This window comes from Tenrec ecaudatus, chromosome X, assembly GCF_050624435.1.
Source record: "Tenrec ecaudatus isolate mTenEca1 chromosome X, mTenEca1.hap1, whole genome shotgun sequence".
NCBI lineage: Eukaryota > Metazoa > Chordata > Mammalia > Afrosoricida > Tenrecidae > Tenrec > Tenrec ecaudatus.
Window position 1 is genome coordinate 91874372 of NC_134548.1, and position 24077 is coordinate 91898448.

General features: G+C 36.9%; 1 protein-coding gene and 1 pseudogene across 1 annotated transcript in view; one reads left to right on the forward strand and one right to left on the reverse strand.

Annotated features, from left to right (window-relative positions):
• DACH2 (dachshund family transcription factor 2) overlaps window positions 1-24077 on the forward strand; it is a 792597-nt gene that overhangs the window by 385083 nt on the left and 383437 nt on the right. The window lies entirely within an intron of this gene.
• On the reverse strand, window positions 8554-9392 carry LOC142434268 (DNA-directed RNA polymerase I subunit RPA43 pseudogene; annotated as a pseudogene).

Sequence of the window (24077 nt, forward strand, 5' to 3'; positions counted from 1 at the left end):
TATAATGTACTTTTTTCATTATACTGCATTGTAGACTTAGTTGATTTGCCTTCAGTTATGTAAAACATAAAAAATACATACTCAAATGAAGAATAATTTGACTAGAAAACAGCCACAATGTTTTGGTTTCTGATAGATTTTTGCTGGCAAATGCTTAACCAAGAACTGGGTTGGGGAATCCATATTCCTGGTATATACATATTTTTTACCCATAATGTAAAAAATCTTGCGTATCAAATTTTAAGTTATCCATATGACATCATTAATATGAAGAGGGAAATCCTATGCTCACAATTGCTACGTGCATATTGGTAAGATGAATCATGTGTATCACAATCATGTGAGCACAAATGGGAGTCAAATTCAGGCTCTTTTTTATGCCATTTAGGTCCTGATTTGCAGTTAATGTACACACACACATATATATGTAACCTTGAATTTCATGATTTTGGTTGCATTATCTTTTAGACTCAGTAGTCATTGTTTTGATAAAATATGTGTATTTCTACATATGCTAAATTACAGGCAGCCCCCGAGTCATGAATATTTGACTTATAATTTTTATTTTCCCTTTACTGTTATTCAAATTTCCCTACATTGAAAAGATTGAACGAGCCCCCCCCTTTCAAGAAATTATTCATTAAAATCACCTTCACTTGTGTGTGCTACTTTGAAGTCATTTGAAGCCTCCAGGCCTTTTCTTGCACTAACACCCAAATCCAACCCTGTTGTCATCACGTCAACTCTGATCCTTATGGACCATGCATGGCAGAGTAGAACTGTTCCACTGGTTTCTGAGGCTATACATGTTTACAGAAGCACAATGCCTCATTTTCACCTATGGAGCACCTGGTGGATTTGAATCCCTCACCCTTTGGATAGCAGCACAATGCTTAACCCGTTGGGATACCAGGACTCCTTTCTTGCAATAAACTCAAAACCAAATTCACTGCCACTGAGCCAATTCTGATTCAAAGTGGCTCTGTAATATAGAGTAGACCTACCCTCCTGGGTTTCTAAGTTTCTAAATCTTCTACATGCGTGGAAAGCCTCATCTTTCTCCCATTGAGTGGCTGGGGGTTTCAAACCGCTGACCCTGCTATTAGCAGCCCGACTCCTCACTCACAATGCCAGGAGATTAAATAAGGGGTTATGTAACTGTTCTGGCTTACCTACAATTTCAGCTTTGGATACACTTAGAGACTTTAGTGTTTATCAGCACATTTTAACAGAAAATATACAGAATAAAAGTAATTTCTCAAGGACTTAAGTAGCAAAACTTGAACAAATTCCACACACTTGATTTCAACTGTAGTTCCTTAGATAATCTAACATACTTCCTTTAAAGATATTCCACACTTTTACTTATTCATTCAAGGGATGAAATTATAAAGAACAAAGCTGTTGACAAAAGGAATCTTGAAAAAATAAATTATAAATGTCCAGTGTAATATTTCAGAGCATGGAAACACCTTGTATTCATTGGAATTTATCTGGAACACCATTTACTTAGACTTTCTGTAGTCCTCTTAGTGAGAGGTGATTAACCACTATTTTCAGAGCATCAACAAATGCACAATGGTGATGTTTAAGAGCAAAAGGGAAGCACCTGTAGTGTAGAGGAAGAGACTCCAAGATTAGACGGCATGCATTCAGTTTGTAACAAAAGACAAAAATGATCATACTGTTTATCTTCAGGCAAAATATAGTTGCTAAATTGTTAGAAAGCTTCAACTCAAGGGAAGTACAAGCAGAAAATAACCTTTTCCAGTGTATTTCGTTGCTGGCTTTTTACCAATAGATCCCAATGAGGACTGTTTGTGAGCTTTCCTGTCCTTCCAGTGAAAAGCAGTCTGGCAGTGATTGGGGAGATTAGACATATCCAGGACACTTTCAGTTTACTATGTCATGCTTTGCACTCGAAATGCTACCTTGCACACACGCGCGACACACGACACACACATATTATTTATCACTCCTCACAAATTCACCTAATTCTTTTTCATCAGCCTTCATGTATTCAAGTGGAAATTATTTAAAATGCTTTCATAACACCTTTCGCATTTTTATTATCTATTTACAAAAGAATAAAAAGGATTTAAAATCATTATTCTGGGTTCTAGGCTTAAGGTGAAGCTCTGCTTCATTTAATGCTTAACATATAATGTGTACAGTTATGAAGAAGGGTTTTGTGAAATGCTCGTGTAACTGCAAAAAATCTAAGGAAGTTGTCAGAGAGTTTGCACTCATCAGTGGCTAATACTCATTGAAAAGCGTCTCATAACATGCTACATCTGAAGGGTAAAAGGATACTTTAAATTAAACACCCCACTACTTTTCTAGAAGACAGGGAGAGAAAGGGTACAATAGCTACTTAGTGAGAATTTAGGAAAAAGAAAAACCCCTTCTTTCCTCACCATTGCTTTGAAGTTTATTTTATTTCAAAGACCATTTTATTGGGGGATCTTACAGCTCCCATAACAATCCATACACCCACTGTATCAGGTATATTTGTACATATGTTACCATCATCATTTTCTAATTATTGCTTTCTATTTGAGCCCTTGACATAGCCTCCTCTTTTGTCTTTCCCTACCTCTGGCCTCTCCTGGATTAGTGTAAATTGCGAATTAAATAAAACTGTGTTATTTTCTACACTTGCTAACCAACTGACCTAGCGTCCCCAGTTTTCCAGTTAAACTTATGTGTGTCTTTCTAAGCAAATGCATTGTAAGCAGAAACAGTCCTTTCATATAAATAGGAAACTAAAGGAACGCATTTTTTATTTTTGTTACTTGCCAATCAGAAAATTTTCCCACCTAAATTTAGATTGCACAAATATTCAGTGTGCTTTTCTCTTGTTACACTAATTGATAAACCCGTCACCTGTTAATTCTTGTATTTGAAACCAGTTTGGGGAGAATTTTGGAGAAAATCAATCTATCTAGCTACTGTTTCTCTCTCCAGCATAGCAAAAGAAACTCAGTAAAGTGTTTGCGACAGGAAACTGCAACATATCCTGTCAAAATATTATAAATATTTCTCACATGCCTCTTTCTGTCCTCCCTTTTTCCCTCTTTTCATGTTTCCTTTGCTTCTTCCCTTCTGTCCAAAATAATTGTTGAAGTTTCTTGTTGTTATAAGACCTATGTCAGGCATGGCAAAGGAATGCCTATACCATAAGTTATATCCTCTAAAAATAGCATAAACAAATAGGCATGACCTATTTACATTTCATGTTCAAAATGGGGGACAAACTGATCACCTTATCATAGTACTCAAACAAACTTAATGTACATTAAAACTCCCGAACAAGAGGGAAGTACTCCATACACAAGTAGGAAATTTCTCTCCATTTAGCAAAGAAAAGGAAGGTTAGAGTGAAGTTCTAACAAACACATTCACTAGTGGATGGACACCTCATTGATGGGGTTACATTCCAAGAGTTTAAGAACTTTAAATCTTCATTATTTTTTTAACCTTGGGAAGCACTAGTTCTTCTCTAAAAGGTGGAACAATGTTTATTTTTTACGATTTAGAGCAAGCTTTGAATTATAGTTAACAATTGTAATAGAAGCATAATACTTAATTATTTAAAAAAATATCAATGATGAAGCACATTTAGTTTTAGCTAAGAAGGTTATATTTATAAGTAATAAGATAGCTACATTATAAAAAACAAAAGCATATGCAAAATAAATTCATACTACAATTTTTATTTAGAAATAATATTCTAAAATATTTAGAATATTATAAATATTTTACATACTATTCCTTCATGCAACTTAGATTTTGTGGGGCATTCAAAATTATTTTGGTGTGAATTGCATTTTAACTCTACAAATAACTGAATAGTATATTAGTTAATATTCTAGAATAGAATATTCAAATGATAGACTAGTCATTATACTCTAAATTATACATTTAGCTTTTCAAATGATTGCACATATATATGTATACATTTTTACATAGATGCATATATAGAGAAGGGAGGAGAGATACACTGTCTACAAAGTATTATTCTTGTGACGAGTATGCTACGATGGTATTATTCACATTTTATTGTTTTGTATGTGTATCCATTTGCAGTTTTTCATAGCATTAACCCTATAAATTTGTATAACTTAAAAATATTAGCTAAAATTTACAGAGAATGTGAAATTTTTTTCATGTTTATTTTATTCTTTATTTGCTGAGACATTTGAAAATAAGCTGTAGAAACTATACATATTTTGATACTGTACTTTATACCTAAGTCAGAATGCATCTCCTAGAAATACTCTTCTTAAAAAATACTCTTCTATAACTACATAATTATCACATAGAAGAAAATTAACATTTCTTACTATTATATCTTATCAAATTCATATTAAAATGTCCTATAAAATAGGCTTTTTTTCTTTTTTTACATTTTATTAGGGACTCATACAACTCTTATCACAATCCATTCATACACATCCATCAATTGTATAAAGCACATCCATACATTCCCTGCTCCAATCATTCTCAAAGCATTTGCTCTCCACTTAAGCCCCTTGCATCAGGTCCTCTTTTTTTTCCCCTCCCTCCCCGCTCCCTCATGTGCCCTTGGTAATTTATACATCATTATTTTGTCATATCTTGCCCTATCCGGAATCTCCCTTCCCCCCCCTTCTCTGACGTCCATCTCCCAGGGAGGAGGTCACATGTGGATCCTTGTAATCAGTTCCCCCTTTCCAACCCACTCACCCTCAACTCTCCCAGCATCGCCCCTCACACCCTTGGTCCTGAAGGTATCATCCACCCTGGATTCACGGTGCCTCCAGCCCTCATATGTACCAGTGTACAACCTCTGCCCTATCCAGTCCTGCAGAATGTAAAATATTATATATATATTAAGGATAGAAGATTATTAGAAATTTAACATTAAATCCAGAGCTCTTTAGCTTTCATTCCTAATCATAAATTGAGAAAACATATCCTGAATAATGATGCGATTATCCTGAAGTCACAAAGCTCAATAATGAAAAGTTTGCATATTAAAATTGTTATCTTTGTCAGTGGTTTGTTGTTGTTTTGTTGTATACTATTGCTTTGTTTTCCTCTGTCTTGTTTCTGTGCATGTTATTAGCTCTCCACAGGTCTGTCTAAATAAGATAGGCTAGATTAACTATCTAGAGGAAAAACAACGGGACCTACAGTTCCAGGGGCACTGGAGATAGGGGGAGGTGGGGGTAAGGAAGTGGTGTTAACAAAACCAGGGACAAGGGAACAACAACAAATTGGTGGTGAGGTGGGAATGGCAGGCCTGGTAGGGAATGATCAAGGGGAAGGTAATGAAGAGGTATAGCTGTAACCCAGATGGGGACAAAGCATGATAGTGGGGCATGAGGCAAGTCAAGGGAAATAGAGGAAAGAGCTAGGAGGCAAAGGGCATTTATAGAGGTCTAGACAAAGACATGTACATATGCAAATATATATATGAGGATGGGGAAATAGATCTATGTGCCTAGATTTATAGGTTTAGTATTAAGGTGGCAGCAGGACCTTAGGCCTCTACTCAAGCACTCCCTCAATGCATGAATACTTTCTTCTATTAAATTGGCATTCTATGATACTCACCCTCCCAACACAACTGCTGAAGCCAAAGTGGGTGAACAAGTAAATGTGGTGAAGAAAGCTGATCTTGCCCAGCTATCAAAAGAGAAAGCTTCTGGGGTCTTAAAGGCTTGAAGATAAACAAGCGGCCATCTAGCTCAGAAGCAACAAACCCCACATGGAAGAACACACCAACCTGTGTGATCACGTGGTTCCGAAGGGAACAGTTATCAGGCACCAAAGAACAAAAAAATCATATCATTGGCTGCACACCTCCATGATATGATTGCTGAGGACAAACGGGTGCATATGCAAATGTGGCCAAGAAAGCTGATGGTGCCCGACTATTGAAAGAGATAATGTCTGGGGTCTTAAAGGCTTGAAGGTGAACAATCAGCCATCTAGCTTAGAAGCAACAAAATCCACATGGAAGAAGCACACCAGCCAGTGCGATCACGAGGTGTCGATCTTGTATCCTGCTACTCTTCCATATTCCTCTATAGCTGTAAGTACTCCAGCTGTGGAACTTTTGGGGTTTTCAATGTACAGGAGCATGTTGTCTGCAAATAGTGATAGTTTCACCTCCTCCTCTCCCATTTGGATCCCTTTGATGTCCTTCCGCTGTCTTATGTTGTTAGCCAGAACCTCCAAAAAGATATTGCAAGGAATTACTGAAACCAGAATGAAGGCTGAGCATGGGAGTCAGACAGGAGGAAAGCATAAGGAAATAGAGGAAAGGAGTAGGAGGCAAAGGACATACAGAGAAGCCTAAATACAGACACGTACATATGTAAATATATTTATGATTATGGGGGCAATAGACTTATGTCCATATATTTATAGATTCAGTACTAGGGTAGCAGGTGGACATTGGACCTCCTTGCACACACTCCCTCAATACAATAGCACCTTGCTCAGCTAAACGGTAATTCCATGATATCCACTTTCCCGACATGATCGCTGAAGACAGACATGTGCATGAGCAAACGTGGTGAAGAAAGCTGATGGTGCCCAGCTATCAAAAAGATATAGCATCTGGGGTTTTAAAGGCTTGAAGGCAAACAAGTGGCCATCTAGCTCAGAAGCAACAAAGTCCATAGAGAAGAAACACACAAGCCTAAGTGAACATAAGGTGTTGATGGATCAGGTAGCAGACTCCAAAAAAATAAAAATATTATTGTGTGATCACCTTCACCACATAAACGCTGAAGATGAATGTGTACATAAGTAAGTGTGTTGAAGAAGCCTGGTGGTGCCAGGCTATTGAGAAATATAGCGTCTGGGGACTTAAAGGCTTGAAAGTAAACAAGTGGCCATTTAGCCCAGAAGTAACAAAGCCCGCATGGAAATAGCACACCAACATGTGTGATCATGAAGGGCCGAGGAGACCACGTTTCAAGCAACAAAGGCAGGGGAAAATCATATCATTGTGAATGAGGGGAGTGCATGATGGGGACCCAATGCCCATCTGTAGACAACTGGACATCTCTTACAGAGGGGTAGTGGGAGGAGATGAGTCACTCAGGGTTCATTGTAGCAATAATGAAACTCACAACCTTCCTCTAGTTCTTAAACGCTTCCTCCCCTCCAACTATCATGATAACAATTCTACCTTCCAAACCTGGTTAGTCCAGAGGATTCACAGTGGTACAGTTTGGATCTGGAAACATAGGGAATCTAGGACAGATGAACCCCTCAGGACCAACAGTGAGAGTGGCGATACCAGCAGAGAAGGAGGTTAGAAAGGGGGAACTTATCTCAGGGATCTACATATAACCTCCTCTCTGGGTGATGGGCAACAGGAAAGTGGGTGAAGGGAGATGCCAGGCAGTCTAAGATAAAATAAAATAATAACTTATAAATTAATAAGGGTTCATGAGAGATGGGGAGCAGGGAGGGAGGGGAAGGGAAAAAAGGAAAATTAGCTGAATCCAGGAACCCAAATGGAAGGCGAATTTTGAGAATGATGAGCGCAACGAATGTATAAGGGTGCTTCACTCAATTGATGTATGTATGGATTGTGATAAAAGTTGTATGAGCTCCAATAAAATGATCTATAAAAAAAGAAAAAATTGACAAAAAGAAGAAGATATTGAATCAGTTTGACATGGAATAGTAAAATTTCTAGAGCAAAATGATGAAAGGGACATTTCACCAAAAGGGATAGCATGATTTATGTAGAATGGATTGGAACAATGAACTTAACATGAATTGATGAAGGTTAAGAGAAGAATCAAAATGACCCTTAAGTTTCATTTTGTCACTGAAGATCATGCATGTAGTGCTGATTGAACAAGAAAAGGGATAGTGGAGTATGGCATGTGGGGAGGTATATGACATGTTGAATTTCATATATCAGTATATCCAAATGTGAATCTTAACCCTTTATTCAGTCCCTTAATATTACAAAATTTCCACAACAATGCATTTTGTGAAATCAAGAATAGCATTATTTTAAAACAGTTTCTGACAGCAATTTAACTCTTGTTAGGATGGCAAAGATCTATTTTAATTTGATTTGCTCCAAGATTTATAAGGGACATTGATTGCACTGATGTTAATAGGAAATACACATCTGAACAGTAGGAGCCTGCTGAACATTCACATCATACGTCAGCATTTCTGTTTTATAATCATTGCTAAATATATAACATATTTATTAGAAATTAGGTGTTTTCTGACAAAAAATATAATTTTTTAAAGGTGATGATATCAGGCCTATGGGACTTGTATTTATTTATTTTTTAAGAACAGCTTCATTTTTTATTCTTACATAACAAATTGGCACATAAATATCCCTAAAATCCTTTAGAGACGGGTTTCATAATTTTAACACATACGCACACCTCAAAATCAAATGGTTCCTTAAATTATGTGAAACACATATGCATTTCACATCATTCAACACATTTTTTCATCTACTGTGAGATGACCAAATTTAAAAGGTGGCCCGTGTTTGAAATGCAGTCAAGCAGATTACGTTTTCCTTTTCTTTTTAGGCGAGGGCTCCAAAGTGGGGGGAAGCGCTGCCTCCTCGCGGTGTTTTCGTTTCTTCTTTGTCTTCTTGTGGTCGCTTTGGTAGCCGCTGGAGTCACTGCCTGGGAATACAGGGTCTGGGTCCCGATCTTCACAGTGCTTCCTCTTCTTCCTCTTCTCCTGGGGCTCCTCCCCACCATTAGCCTGCAGCCCGCTTTCCCCCTGTGCCAAGACAGCCACCAGCTCTGTCGCACCCTCGTCCACTCTGCACGTCTCTAGGCGCTTCTTTTTCTTTGAAGGATTTCCAATAGTTTCTTCAGCGGTGGTTTCTGTTGCTTCTTCGGAAACGTGAGAACACTTGGCTTGCAAACTGGCCATGTTTAGTTTTCCTCGAATGCGAAAGACTCCAGCAGCATCAGCCTAAGGGAAACACTTCAAATTCAAGTTCATCTCCCACGTTTATCTCCAGGGTTTGCCACTGCTCAGGTGGCATCTGCTCCGGTTTAGGGATAGAGGCATTGAAACAGCCATGTACTAAACAGCTGATGTGGCTGGAAGACACTTTATTAACTGTGCCCACAAGGTTTTGTCCTCGTTCAGGGCAGAAAATAACAAAATCTGCTTCAATGTTAAGATGAATGTGTCCTTGATCATCATAAATATCTCCCAGCTCACACACTACTTTGATGTTGTCATATGCAATAGGGACACCTAAAAGACAGCGTGCAAGCGGCAGCGTAGCTTAGCAGCTCTAAGCAAGGCACAATGCCAGCCGGCGCCACCACTGGTTCTTCGGGGGCGGCCTTGGGCCGCCGCACGGCAGAACAGCCAGCCGCCATACGGCTGGGCGGCTTAAAGAGCAAACAGAGTCAAGTAAATGAAGTATAAATTAGCTTCACAGTTTTTTTTCTATTAAAATGAGTTGTCAACCTTTAAATGATCTATTCTGAGACTTAATTTTTATTTAAGGAAAACAGAAAATGAAATATGCTTTAAAAATAACTATATATAATTACATTCATAAAGGTGATAAAGTAAAACATAAACATGGATTATACCACATGAGCCTTGATAGTGTATTGCTTGACTCATTGACAAGTGAAGGTTTTCTTTTATCAGATTAAAACCCTTAGGTGAAAGTTTTTTTTTTTCCTTATTTCTGATAGAATTCTGGTTTGGATGATTTTAATACATTTAAATATATGTTTTAGGTATATATTTAAGAGCTCAAAAAGAGAGTAAATGGTAACAGAAATGAAATAATTTTGCCTCTGGTAATTTGTATTGTTATTGCTTTTGTTGCCTTTCCTCCTATTGATATCTTTTGAGAACACGATGAACCGTACATTAAGTTCTCAAAGATTGATTGATGCCCAACTTAACACAAAAATCCTTTTATGACCATAGTGACCAGGTTCCAGTTATCAGTTTAAACAATTTCATATATGATAAATATTATTTGACCGATTTACATGGGTACCTTTTGCCTGGTTGCTGAATTGGCTGCTGATGCCTCTGATTTGGTTGAGAACACAGCACAATGCAAGCTTAAAATAAGTGATGAATTTGCCAACACTGAGAGGATGGATTCAGTTTGCTGTGTGGTCATAGTTTGTTTCTCTTTATAAACATTGGACGATCAAGTAGAGTTGAAGTGCTGCTGGCACACTTGACATGCTATACTCAATGCCAAACCAAGGAGATTATTATTAATCCACCATGCAATTAAAGGTCTTACTGTTATGGGGGGAAATCTTATTTAATTTAATAAGTATGTTGAAAATCAGAGCAGCACTTTACATGCAAGCAAACAACACCTTCAAATCTAATGTCATTCCTGTTTTCTTGGCTTGTAAAATAAACGAATGGAAGGCCACATTCAACCATTGGCTCAAAGATTCTTAATTATCAGTGATATCTTAAGAAAGTTAATCCCAGGTCACTCATACTTGCTCTCACTTCAGAAATTCAATACAGTGGTATTTTACAAGTTCCTATAATGCCACCCTTAACTGCCTCTATACTCTCTGAAATTTGCTAATCTGTGCAAGAATGTTACTTGCATTTCTTTAAAACTATGAAGAATAGGTACCATGGAAGAGAATGACATGTCTCATGATTTCTGACTAAATCAAACACAGGCCATATGTTTTATATTACATTTCTTGAAGATTCATGATATCAATACTTAATAACTGGAATTTTAGAAAAAAACAACAAAATGATTCATCTCATACACTCTTTGATTCATAATGGCTGATATTTCTTTCTCTCATGCATACAAATACAATAGTGAAATATACTTTTAAAGAGCAAAATATCAGCTGCCTGTATCTTATAAATATGAATAGATGCAGCTTACAACGTGTCCTATCTTTCTGAAACCAGAAAACCTACTTACATTCTGTTAGGGAATGTCCAACACTATAAAGTTTCTAAGTTATGAAGTAATGTTCTCAGGGTGTCGTAGTCCAGGTGTTCTAGAGTACTAATGCCAATGAAACGTGTGTGTGCGTGCACGCGTGTGTGTGTGTGTGTTTGTGTGTGTGTGTGTGTGTAAGAGAGAGAGAGAGAGAGAGAGAGAGAGAGAGAGAGAGAGAGAGAGAGAGAGAGAGAGAGAGAGAGAGAGCCATAGCTCACACAAATATGTAGAGTGATAACGTCTCAAATCCATGGGTCAGGTGGCAACCTGAAGACCTCTGCAAATCATCGGGCTGTAGGATGTGGGGCTGCCAGATCTGCAGGTCATAAAGCAGGCTGAAGGGAGATGGGGGAGGGAGCACTGGAACTGATTGTGATGATGTTTATACAACTCTCTTTTAGAGCGATTTAATCATGGGTGAGAGTGTGAACACTATATCAACAAAAATACAAGAAGAAATAAAAAAAACAAGCTTGACAAATGGCTACTATGAGTGAAGGAGAAACCATTGTTGCTGAGGGGGGCATTGAGTTTATGCGAATGGTGGTAGAATAATTTGGAAAATTATATCAATAATGCTTTACAACATGAAGTGTACTAATCAGTGGCACTGAATTATATGTGTAGAATTTGTGGATTTGGAGAATGGTTTGTTCTGTATACTTTTGCCCCAAGTGGAAAGAAATTACATGAAAAACAATAAATATAAGGAAGAAGAAAATAGTCTAGAATTGAGTGTGTTAATAAATAAACAACTTTTCTTGACATGATTGAATTGTTGACGTGGATGAAGTGCTAATAAAAGTTTTTTTAAATGGAGGCTGCAAACTTCTGTGGGCTTACATGCCAAAATCGGAGACAGGCAAATGGAAGAGTAAAGGGTAGAATAGACTTTTATATTCTGGAGGGAGACAGCTTTCCCAAGGGGCATTTACACAGTTAATGGTGGAGGATGAATACATGATGAGGATTTATCGAAAAGTATTTCAACTACGTTTTCAATTTGTTCATGCACAGGTTTATGCAAACAGAATGTGTTGGAAATATGTTCCAGAATATAAAGCATCACATATATAAAAATTACACATACACACAAATATAGGCACACATATAAGTAAACCATAAAATAAATTATGAAACTTATTTACAAGAATAAATACATATAACTATTTTTTGACAACATATCCTCCATCCAATAAATTTCTGAGGGCAATATTTCCATCTCTCCCACCCTTCCCCAGACAATTCTGTACCCTTCTATGTACACCACATCAAAACATCATTTTTGCAATCCTTAAGGAACTCAAATAGTGTGTCTTTGGAATATTCTTTTACTTTGGAGAGTAAAATGAAGTCTAAAGAAAAAACTCTGTATCAAAAGGTGGATAGAGTCAGGTTTCCAACAAAATTCTTATAGAAGAGCTATTGCATGTGCAATGTCAGGATGGAGCATAAAATGACAGTGGAACTTTCCTGCTCTTTTCTTCACCAATAGCTTTTAATTTGCTTAAAGCTTCTTCATAATAAATTCCTCTGTCTTTTTTGAAAATATATCAGCATTGCCTCTTTAGAATCCTCAAACGCCATTACCATAAGCTTCTCTCTCCGTGTTGAATTTAAATGACCCTGCAGATCCCCTTTGTGAGCCACTGTTTTGATTTGATCTTTCTTTTAAAGGCACACTGAGTAGACTAAGGCAAGCGTATTACTGAGATAACTTGTCTTCAACAATACACTGATCACAGACACACAATTAGGGGTATTTTTTTTCAAGTAAACCGTACATATATGCAGTAGATCCTAAGTAGCATTACTTTTTTACTTTCTCTCTCTCTCTCTCTCTCTCTCTCTCTCTCTCTCTCTCTCTCTCTCTCTCTCTCTCTCTCTCTCTCTCTCTCACACACACACACACACACACACACACTACATTAACATACCAAAAAGTATGTTCATACCAATTACAATCTTTATTTCTGCAAATTGTCGTTTAGTTGCAGATGATATCAGAACTTCTTTCCTCCACACCGTCCTTTATCTTTAGCAAGTGCCTCAGCTTGGCATGGTTCTTTGTATGGTGAGGTGACCCAAACCTTCATTCCTGAACAGCCTCTAGCACTCTTACAGTCATTGGGTTTTCCATGGACTTCCACCATAGGACATGGTTAGTATTAAGAAATATCCTACGGGTGTCCTGAATTCCAGACATGCGCATCTTTATCATCCTTTTCTAAGAACAATCTCATTCCTTCTTAGCCATTTATGGTCAATCACTTCTTAGCTTGTTGATTCAAATGTATGAGGGAACCAAAGTGGCCATCTCACATTCTTAACTTCTAGTTTGATATCATGTCTCTAGGTAATATTTCCTCTACTTGAAATGAATATATTCAGACCAGCAGACATTTTGAGATTGGGTCACTAGGGATAATAGTGACTGGTGCCACTCCCATTTTCATCCTTTGATTCCTAAATCCTGAATCTTTGCAGTATGAGGAAAACACTATATATAAGATGCTGACTCAAAACTTATATGGACTCCAGAAGAATATTCTCCAAGCCTTGTCAGGTATTGTCACAAAGCCACTGCCATAATTGAGTTTTTTGTTAAATTAATTCTATTGTTCTATCATGCCAGTTGTTTTAGAATGATGGGTAATATATTCTAAAATTAGTAAATTCCATGAGAATGGGCCCATTACCACAATTCATTTTCTGTGACATGTTCCTTGCTCTGAAGCCAGGCTATGTGGGGTACATGATGATGAAGAAGACATGCTGTCAGTCTTGTAGTTGGTCATTTTTGCAAAAAAAATATGCATGCATGTAGCAAAGCCATATGCATATAAGATATACATATCTATCCCAGTAAGAAGCAAAATACTTTCCTGTCCTTAATGGAATTGGTCTGGAAATAGAGAAACTGGTGCCTTTAAACTTAGCCTGGCCTAAAAACCAATTTAGAAATTGCATCCATAAAGTTTTCCTTTAGAATCTCTCTCTGTAACAAAATACGTTATTCTAGGTCCTGTAGAGGAGAAAATCCAGTAAAATTTACACGCACATACACACACGCACAAGACATAACAAAAGCACTTCAAACTCACTGTCATTCAGTGGTGAAGCTCAATTTCAGAGTCTGTAACTATTTACAGAAACTTGACAGCCTCATGTTTCTCCCTCGGAGAAATTGGCTGGATTGATCCACCAATATTGAAGTCAGTTGATTCCCACATGAGATGAGTTGGCTCCACTCATAGTGACCTTATGCACAACAGCATGAAACACTGCCAGATCCTGCACTGTCCCCCATTTGTCCTTGGCTTTCGGCCCTAGGTTGCAGCCGCTGTCTCAATTCATCTCATTGACTATTTTCCTTTTTGTTGCTGCCACTCTACTTCACTAAGCATGGTGTCTTTTCCCCGGGACTGATCTTTCCTCAAAGGACCATGGTGGCATAATGGTTACACATTGGGCTGTTAACTTCAAGGTCGATAGTTCAAAAATTTCAACCTGCTCCGTGGGAGAAAGATGAGATGTTCTACTTCTAGATGTATAGTCTTGGAAACCCACCAGAGTTCTTTTGTCAATTTTTGATACTTTCAATATTTTTGCCAGAACCAACATTCAATTGCACTGATTCTTCTTCAGTTTTCCTTCATCAGTGGTCAACTTTCATATGCATATGAAAGAATAGAAAATATCATGACTTTTGGGCAGGTGTATCTTAATCCTCAAAGTGATATCTTTGCTATTCTATACTTTAAAGAAGTCTTGTGCAGCAGATTTACCTAATGTACTGTGTACTTTATTTTGCTATGTAGAGATTTTATTCAACAGTGTGGCTGATGCATTTGTGAGGATGGAGTTACTATTGTTGTTTTTAGATGCTTTCAGTTTAGTTCCTTCTCATAGTGATCCCAGGTGCAACAAAATGAAACATTTCCCAGTTCTGAGCCATCCTCACACAACCGGTCAAAGTTTGAACCCTTTGTTCCATCAATGACCCTTTAACTTACCAAGCCTGGTGTTGTTCATCAGACTGGTCTCTCCTTCTTCTTCTCCTCCTCCCCTCCATATCCCTCTTCTTCTTCATTTGACTTTTCAGATACTTCTTTTTCAACAATCTTAGTGGTATTTAATTGGCATGCATATCAAGAGTTTGTTCATATCAAGAAGAGTTGTACAAGCATTACTGCAATCTGTTTGCAAACATTTTCTTTAATCTTGTACTCATTATTATTAGCTCCCCGTTTCCCCCAAAACTTCTCTATCATGCATCCAAGGGATCATTAATTATTTACTATCTCCATGGATTTACCTATCCTGGATTTCATATACAGAAAAACGTTTAAAAACACAGAAGCAACAACAAAAAACAATAGAAAAGCAAGAAGAAAATATTAAAAATTAGAACAAATTTAAATGAATCATAAAGAATATAAAATGATAGGGTGTCAAATTTTAATCTAACTGCATTTGTAGCAATCCACTTTCTGATGCATTATGCATGTTATGAAGGCTGTTCACATCCCTGTTCCCTGGTCAGAAGGGATTCCCACGGGGCTTAATCCATGTGTATTTCTCCTTCCCTTAAAAAAAAACGGAACCCGCTTTTATGGGTCAAAAGAGAAAATAATAAGTTGTTAAATGTTGGCCGAGCTACATCTGCCGTAATCGGCTTTACAGTGCTCTCTGTCTGATACCACTATTAGCCTATGTACATCCTCAACTGTGGTCCGCAGGGATTCATGAGAGCTAAAACAGGTGGGTGGCTTGCGAATGGATTTTTGGGCTTCCACTGTCATCCAAAGCCTTCTGCAAACTGAGTGTTCACAATTTAAGTTCCAATGCCACTCTACCTTTAGATTTGGATTATATTCTTTATAATACTTGGATCACACCGACTGGTATGCTTTTTCCTCTGGGTTTAGTTGACACCTCACTCAGATAACTGCTTGTTTGAAAAGAAATCTTTAATGCCCATGACGGCATGCTTTCTGATAGCCAGGCACCCTTAATCAGCATAAACCCCAACTTCCTAAGCCAACATGATTTCATGCATTTAGGGAAGAATGAAATACTGATGAAATGGGGGAATTTGTGCAGATACGTTCTAGAAGACCTTCAATCTAAGCAGTTTTATGGAAAACGTTTCATTTAGAAGTCAGGCCCTTCATTCTTCAGTTTGCTTTAATCCGTGTTAAGTGTAGAACCTGCATTAATCATTAGGCCCCAGGTTTTTCCATGGTTCTGGAAGGTTCTTTCTATCCCAACTGACATATGTATTAAACAATGCTAGATACATGACAAACAGTGCTGTGCAAGTACCTCCAGCTCCAATAAATATGCAGAGAGGTCTCAAACTGCTTCTTCACCTGACCAAGGATCTGATGGAACATGTTTTTAGCTGCAGCCTTGGATCCAGAAGGAGAGAACAAATTTGATAGTCCCAAGACCTAAGGCTCTCTGCCAAGACTGGTATTCTCTGATAACACGCCTAAAGTATATGAGATAATAGAAATCTCACCATCCTTTCTTCTAAGAGGTATCCTTGATGGACTTAATCCAAGACAGACTGGTTGCTCCTTTGGTAGTACACATGATCTTCAATATTCTTGTCCAACACCATAATTCAAAGACAACAATTCTTCTCTGGCTTTCCTTATTCACTGTCCAGGTTTCACATGCAGATGAAGTTACTAAAAATGCAAATGCAAAATACTTTCAAATGCACCTCAAAATGATATCTTAGCTCATGATCACTAAGTAGGTCTGTGCAGCAAATTTTCCAATGCAATACTGCTTACATGTGTATTGATTGCAGATTGTAGGGAAAGGAGATATTTGATACTTTCATCCTTTTCACTGTTTTTCCTGATGTTGCCCATGAGGTTGCAAGGGACTGGCAAATCCAAAATAGGTGGGTCAGATGCTAGAATGGAGATTTGGGTAGCTTTATGTCTCAGGAACCAGTGGTAAGGTGACAAGAAGAGTACAGCCTTCAAAACAGAGAGAGATTGCCCAGCAAGCCATACCTCTAGGGAGACTCTCCTCTCGGCTGATTGGCTGAGCACATGTGATCATATAATGGAGAATCAGACAGTCTACTTTCTGCCACATTGCTGGGTATCAGAGCCTAGTCAATTTTACACATAAAAGTAACCATGCCAGTTGCCGAATTCCTTCAATTGCAGAAATTTCAAGTATGGCTGAAATTAATTTATTCTTTAAACATGAAGAACTGAAATATTGTGTCACTTCTCTTGGCGTGGTGTGGAGATGAAGGGGGAAAACATGATAAATGATGCTAAAGGATAGCCTAGACCCTGGGAAAATGATCATTTGTGGTATAGTTTCTCTACAAGTGTCGTATAAATGTTGCAAGCAGTGTAAATTCTAGGGGGGAAAGGTGAGGTGTTCTGCTCCTGTAATGATTTATCACCTCAAAACCCACAGGGGCAGTTCTCTTCTGTGTTACAGGGCCCCTCATATGAATTGGAGTCAACTAAATGGCAGTGCGGTTTTGTTTTGTAAGGCTAAATCTATAAAGCTGCAGCTGGTAAATCTTTTTGTGTTTGATGAGATTATTTTTGTTGTAATTTTTTTGCCTTGTGTCTTAATGACTTTTGTTTGTAGGGTTTAGAGATGACATATTTAAAGAGCTATTTGGTTGGGAGCATTTTTAAAAGGCTTATTTTATTTTACAGAGAACAAATAACCTTGTAATTAAGCTGAAAACTTAATAAATGCCAAAAAGTAATTATCACTCAATTAAATAGTAATTATATGGTTATTTGTAGTCTGTAACATGAAGCATCACTGAAATCAGTAACACAATCAATATTTTAGCAGAAACAAGATGCTGAAGTGATGGACCTTTCAACCTACACTGATTAACTTCTCATCTAAATAATAGATTCCTAGTTAAATTTGCACATGTTTATTTGTCTTGATTAATATGTAAATATCTGTCTGATGCTAATAAAACTCTTAAAGATAAGTGTGGTAGACTCATCTACCAAGAATGATTTTTAACAACTTTCTAGGGTTCTGCATAGCATTTCATCATGCTATTAAACTTGTTCTCTGAAATTAAAGTAGAAATTTTCGTGGTAGGAATGTATTACTTCAGAAGATCATTATGGCTAAATAGAAAAATAAAGCTATGCTACACTTGAATGGACTCTTTTTGATTATGAAGTACTTTCACACATTTGCTTCCAATTAATTTACTCTAGGGACTCAAATATTCTTTCCAAAAGTAAAAATAAAAGCATCTGACTTATTTTTGTTCACTGATAAATATAAACAAGTGAGCATGCAAATATCAAATTATCATACTCAGCTTAAGAAATCAATGGGACATTTTAAATTAGAGGTCAAGCACACGTTTCTATCACTAGTCTGCAAGCTCCTCAACAACAGAACCTATTTCAGGTTCTTATAGCATATAAAGGAACAAAGCAAACCCAAACCCTTAGCTGCATACTAGTGTGTCTCTCATGCCTAGTACTATGGCTCCAATCCAAGCTACAATACACAAATGCTGATAGAATGGAAGAAAAAATCGAACAGAACTTAAATTATTAAAAAAAGCAAAATTTCCTGGACCAGCTGTGATTAGAAAACTTCCCAACTATCAGGTGAAACTTGAAACCTTGAATCATGCATATATTCCCCAAGGAATATATCATGCACATATTCCTTTTAGCTAAATAACAGATTGGCTCAAAAATACAGTCTCTCACTGATGAGTAAAGTGCTTTTTAAAAAGATCATCTGTATGAGACCCAACTATCAGCATGTATTTTAAAGGAAAACTGAGTATGCAGGGGGCAGAATATAAACAACGAAGATGTTAACATATTGTGAAAAATGTAAGCAATGTTGCTGAACATATTTTATAAAAATTATAAATAGAAACCTAATCTGCAGGGTAAATTCTGACTGAGCTCACATGCACATAATTTTTAAACCCACCATCTATGGTTCTTAAAGGATCTATCTATTTCTTATTACACAAGCACAGGCAGTATTTTATTCAGTTGGATAAGGGATCACCTTGATGAAGTGGTTCTCAGCCTTCCTAATGTTGCGACCCTTTAATACAGTTCCTGTATTACAGTTGGTGACTCCCCAACCATAAAATTATTTTTGTTGCTACTTCTTAACTGTAATTTTGCTACTGGTATGAATCGGGCGACCCCTGTGAAAGGGTCATTCGACCCCCAAAGGAGTTGTGACCCACGGGTTGAGACCACTGAGTTACAGCCTACTCTAGGGCAGTTAACAGTTTAATTGTTGTGGATGCAAAAACGTAAATGATTATCTGATTAAATGGTGCAACTAGTGCTCTATTCAAGTGATCACTATAAGGAATGTTTTGAAACTGTTAAAAATTGAAATTATATTTCTATATATATATTAATAGGAGAAAAACAGAGCTTTCTACTCAAGTACAGTTAAACTCACAGGGGCAGCTCTACCTTGTCCTATGGGTCACTGTGAGTCACCATTGACTCGAATGCAGTGAGTTTTTGGTATATATGAATTAAGTAATTAGCCATTTACTTATCTGTCAATATTAATAGGCACCTTGAGATTTACAAATGATATAATGACAAACAAAAGCACGCAGGCATTCTTCTCTCACAGAGCTTATATTTTATTTTTGTTTGGGTGAGACTTTAAGAAGCAGCCTAGTTTTCCATTCAACAGTCCACACATTTTGTTAGGTAGAATTAGCTCATTTCACTTGGTGTTACGAGTGTCTTCTAACTCCCTCTCTGAGTGTTCCCTTCCTAGTTTTCTTTCTTTCCTTCCTCATCCTGCTTTCCCTTTGAGTTTTGTTTGGGTAGGAAAACCCTGTCCCTTTGTTCTCATAGGGTGGATTATTCTGGGGAGTATTTCCTCATGAGTGCTGTGTTCATTTTATATGTCTAATTTTTCATTTGGCTGAAAGGTAATCTCTAGGAGTGGGTTGTGTTCCAGATTTGAAGGCTATATACTAGCCACAGTCTTGGGGGGTCCTACCAATTTCTGACAGACCAATAAGTTTGGTCACATTATTGATTTTTTAAATTTCATTCTACATTCTCCCCCAATCTATGCAGAACCTTCTGTGATTACAGCAGTGGGTAGTGGGCATTATATAGTGATCATCTCTAGATATTGGATACTGTGGTTGACATGGTCCATTATTCCATAATCATATCCTTATTTCTTCTCCATTCTTTACTTGGGAAAGACCAATATCTATCTTAGGTGGCTATTTTCTAGCCACACTCTTCTACCTCCACCAATTTTTACAGACCGAACTGATTGTATTTTGCCTTCCCCTTTATCTAAGTTATTAGCCATGTATTCATGCCTTCGTTTCCAATACCTGGTAATAATTACAGAATATTTTTTTCTTGACTATTAATAAAATAATCGTCATACAATATTTTCCTTTTGTTATTACCTACTTAAACACAACATGTCCTTCAGGTTCATGCATGTTATAAGGTGATTCTCATATACAGTATTATTTTTAACATTGTATATTTTTCCATTGTGTTTATATACCAAGGTTTATTTATCTATGGATAAATATTTATTTATTTATATAAAGATAAATTGTTTATCTCTGGATCTTCTATATTCTTTTGTTTCTTCCTCTTATTCTACTTCTTGAAATAGTGGACTGTTGACTAGTTCTTTTTGACACAGTGACTCTGCGTATTCTTTCCATCTTCTTTGGATGCTTCCTGTATCATTTATTGTTTTGCCCAGAGAATATTTTAGTATTGAAACTCAAGGATGGATATTTTTCTAGATTTCTTTCATTTTAAGATATACTGAGCATGATTTTTTAATTCTAGGTCTTTGCTCAAGTCTTACTTTATTTTGTCTTCTTGAGTTATTCTTTGAAATTACCTATTCAACTCTGTAATTTTTTCCATGTGTATTAGTTACCTTACAATTAAGAGCACATGTTTGAGTCTCTTCTGACATCCTCTTTGATCTTTCCTTCTTTCCTATTTTTTTCAATATTCCGTCCCTTTTTTATGTGTAATGTTCTTGATGTCATCTCATAGCTCATCAGGTCTCTGTCATTAGTGTTCAGTGCAGCAAATCTTTTCTGGAGATGTTCTTAAAACTCATGTGGAGTATACTCAAGGTCCTATTTTGGATCCCATATATGTGCTTTAATTTTCTTTAACTTCACCCTGAACTTACATAGGAGCAATTGATGATCTGTTCCACAGTTGGCCTCTATCCTTGGTTTAGCTACTGATACTGAGCTTCTCCACCTTCTCTTCCCACAGATGTAGTCAGTTTGATTTCAATGTAAATCAGATGGGAAAATTTACATCTAGAGGTGCCTTTAGTGTTGTTGAAAATGTATTTTATTTATTTATTTCAATCTCTCCACACACCCATCAGCATTTGTTATTTATCTTATTGAACTTTACTATTATAATTGCTGGGGCAAGGTGTTATTGCATTGTTTTTATGCTTTGCAACTCTCTGAAAGCTAATTATTACAAGCAGTTCTTCATGTGATTATTGGCCCTCTGAATGTCTTATTTAATACACTGTCTGTTCATGACTTCTATTTTTAAATGGATTTTTTGTCAAAGAGATATTAAAGTTTTCTATAAATTTAGAGATCATTCCCTTGTCAGATATGTAATTGCCAAAAAATATTTTCCAGTCCGTATTTTCTCATTTTACTCTTTCAGAGAAGTCTTCAGCTCTATATGATTTTTAGTAACTCCCATTCATCTTGGGTTTCTTGTGCTATGTGAATATTTTTTAAAGTTTGATATTACATATGTTCTATGACTGTGTTAGGGTTCTTAACTTTGCCCTCTGATTCCTATTTAGTGATATTTAGAGTTGTCTTTTTAAAATCTAAATATTTCAACAGTCCTGAGATAATTTTTATGTATGCTTTACAGTAAGGACCGTGTTACCATTTCATGCAAGTGGATATATTTTCTTAGTACCGTTTATTAAAGAGACAGTCTTTCCCCCATTTAATGGATTTGGGAACTTTGTCCAAGATCAGCTGTCCATACATGGATGGATTTGTTTATGGGTTCTCAATTCTGATACATTAGTCTATTGTTGTACCGGTATCAGATTCTTTTCTTTAATGTAGATGCACAGTAGTTTTTGTGATCAGAAAGTGTGAGACATGCTACTGTTTGTCTTTATCAGTAGTGCTTTACTGATCTAGGGTTTCCTTCTTTTCATATAAAGTTAACAATCCTTTCCATTGTTTAAAAGAATGTTGATGGACTATGGATCAGGGCTGGCTTATATATAGATAGGTAGCTTTGGGTACTATGAACATCTTCACAATGTTAAGTTTCTCTATCCATGAACATGGTATGATTTTCCATTTATGTTGGTCTTTCTAATTTTTTGGAATACTATTTTTTATTTAATTTTGCATCACTGATTAGGTTCATTCCTACAGATTTGATCTTTCTGATTGCTATTGTAATTGTTTTGTTAATGTGCTTTTAAAAATTCTCTTGTTAATAGAGAGGAAAACCGAAATATTTTTTAATGTTGATTTTGTATGCTACCACTTTGCTGAGCTTTTCTATTATTTCCAGTAATTTTCTTGTTGAGTTTCTATGATTTTCTATATATAGGATCAGAACATCTAAAAATAGAAATTGTTTTGCTTCTTCCTTGCTAATGTGGATGTATTTTGTTTACTTTTCTCTCAATATGGCTCAGCCTAAGGCTTCCAATAAGCTATTGAATACAAAAGGTAATAAAACAGCATTCTTGTCAGATTCTCCTTATCAAGGAAATGCTGTTAGTCCCTCTCCACTGAGAATAACATTGGACATTCACTTTTTTGTATATGCCCCTATTTATACTGAGGAATCTTCCTTCAATTCCTTTTTTTTTTTTTTTTTGCCGGCTAGATGGTTTTGTTTTGTTTTTAATGCCTTGTTCAATTAATTCTTTTATTATGGTTCTTTTCTAATTTCTACCTAAGCCTCTGTTAGTTTAGGTTCTTGTGTTTTAGGAAATTTTACTGTTCTGTGTTTTCAAATTTATTAGAACACAGTTCTTTATAGTATTCTATTATTATACTTTCGTGTTTCTATTTTTTGCATTGTGACATCATCCATTTTATTATTTTCGCATGCTATTATCTTTCTTTTTATTTATTAATTAATCATTTTATTGGGGGCTCATACAATTCTTATCACAATCCATACATAGATATTCATTATGTCAAGCACATTTGTATATTTGTTGCCATCATCTTTCTCAAAACATTTGCTTTCTACTTGAGCCCTTGGTATCAACTCTTCATTTTTCCCCTCCCTCCCCACTCCCCCCTCCCTCATGAACCCTTGATAATTTATAAATTATTATTTTGTCACATCTTACACTGTACAATGTCTCCCTTTACCTACATTTCTGTTGTCCGTCCCCCAGAGAGGAGGTTATATATAGGTCCTTGTAATCTGTTCCCCTTTTCTACCCAACCTTCACTCTACCCTCCCAGTATGGCAACTCTCACCACTGGTCCTGAAGGGATCACCTGTCCTGGATTCCCTGTGTTTCAGTTTCTATCTATTCCAGTGTACATCCTCTGGTCTAGCTGGATTTGTAAGGTAGAATAGGGATCAGTATAGTGCCGGGGAGGAAGCATTTAAGAACTAGAGGAAAGTTGAATGTTTTATCATTACTACACTGCACCCTGACTACCTCGTCTCCTCCCCATGAGCCTTCGGTAAGGGGATGTCCAGTTGCCCACAGATGGAATAGCGTCCCCAATCTGCTCTCTCCCTCATTCACAACGATTTGATTTTTTGTTCCTTGATGCCTGATACCTGATCCCTTTGACACCTCATGATCACACAGGCTGGTGTGCTCTTCCATGTGGGCTCTGTTGCTTCTGAGCTAGATGGCCGCTTGTCTACCTTCAAGCCTTCAAGATCCCAGAGGCTGTATCTTTTGATAGCCGGGCACCATCATCTTTCACCACCACATTTGCCCATGTACCCATCTGTCCTCAGCAATTGTATTGGGAAGGTGAGAACTCAATGATTTGATTTTATTTCTTTGATGTCTGCAATCT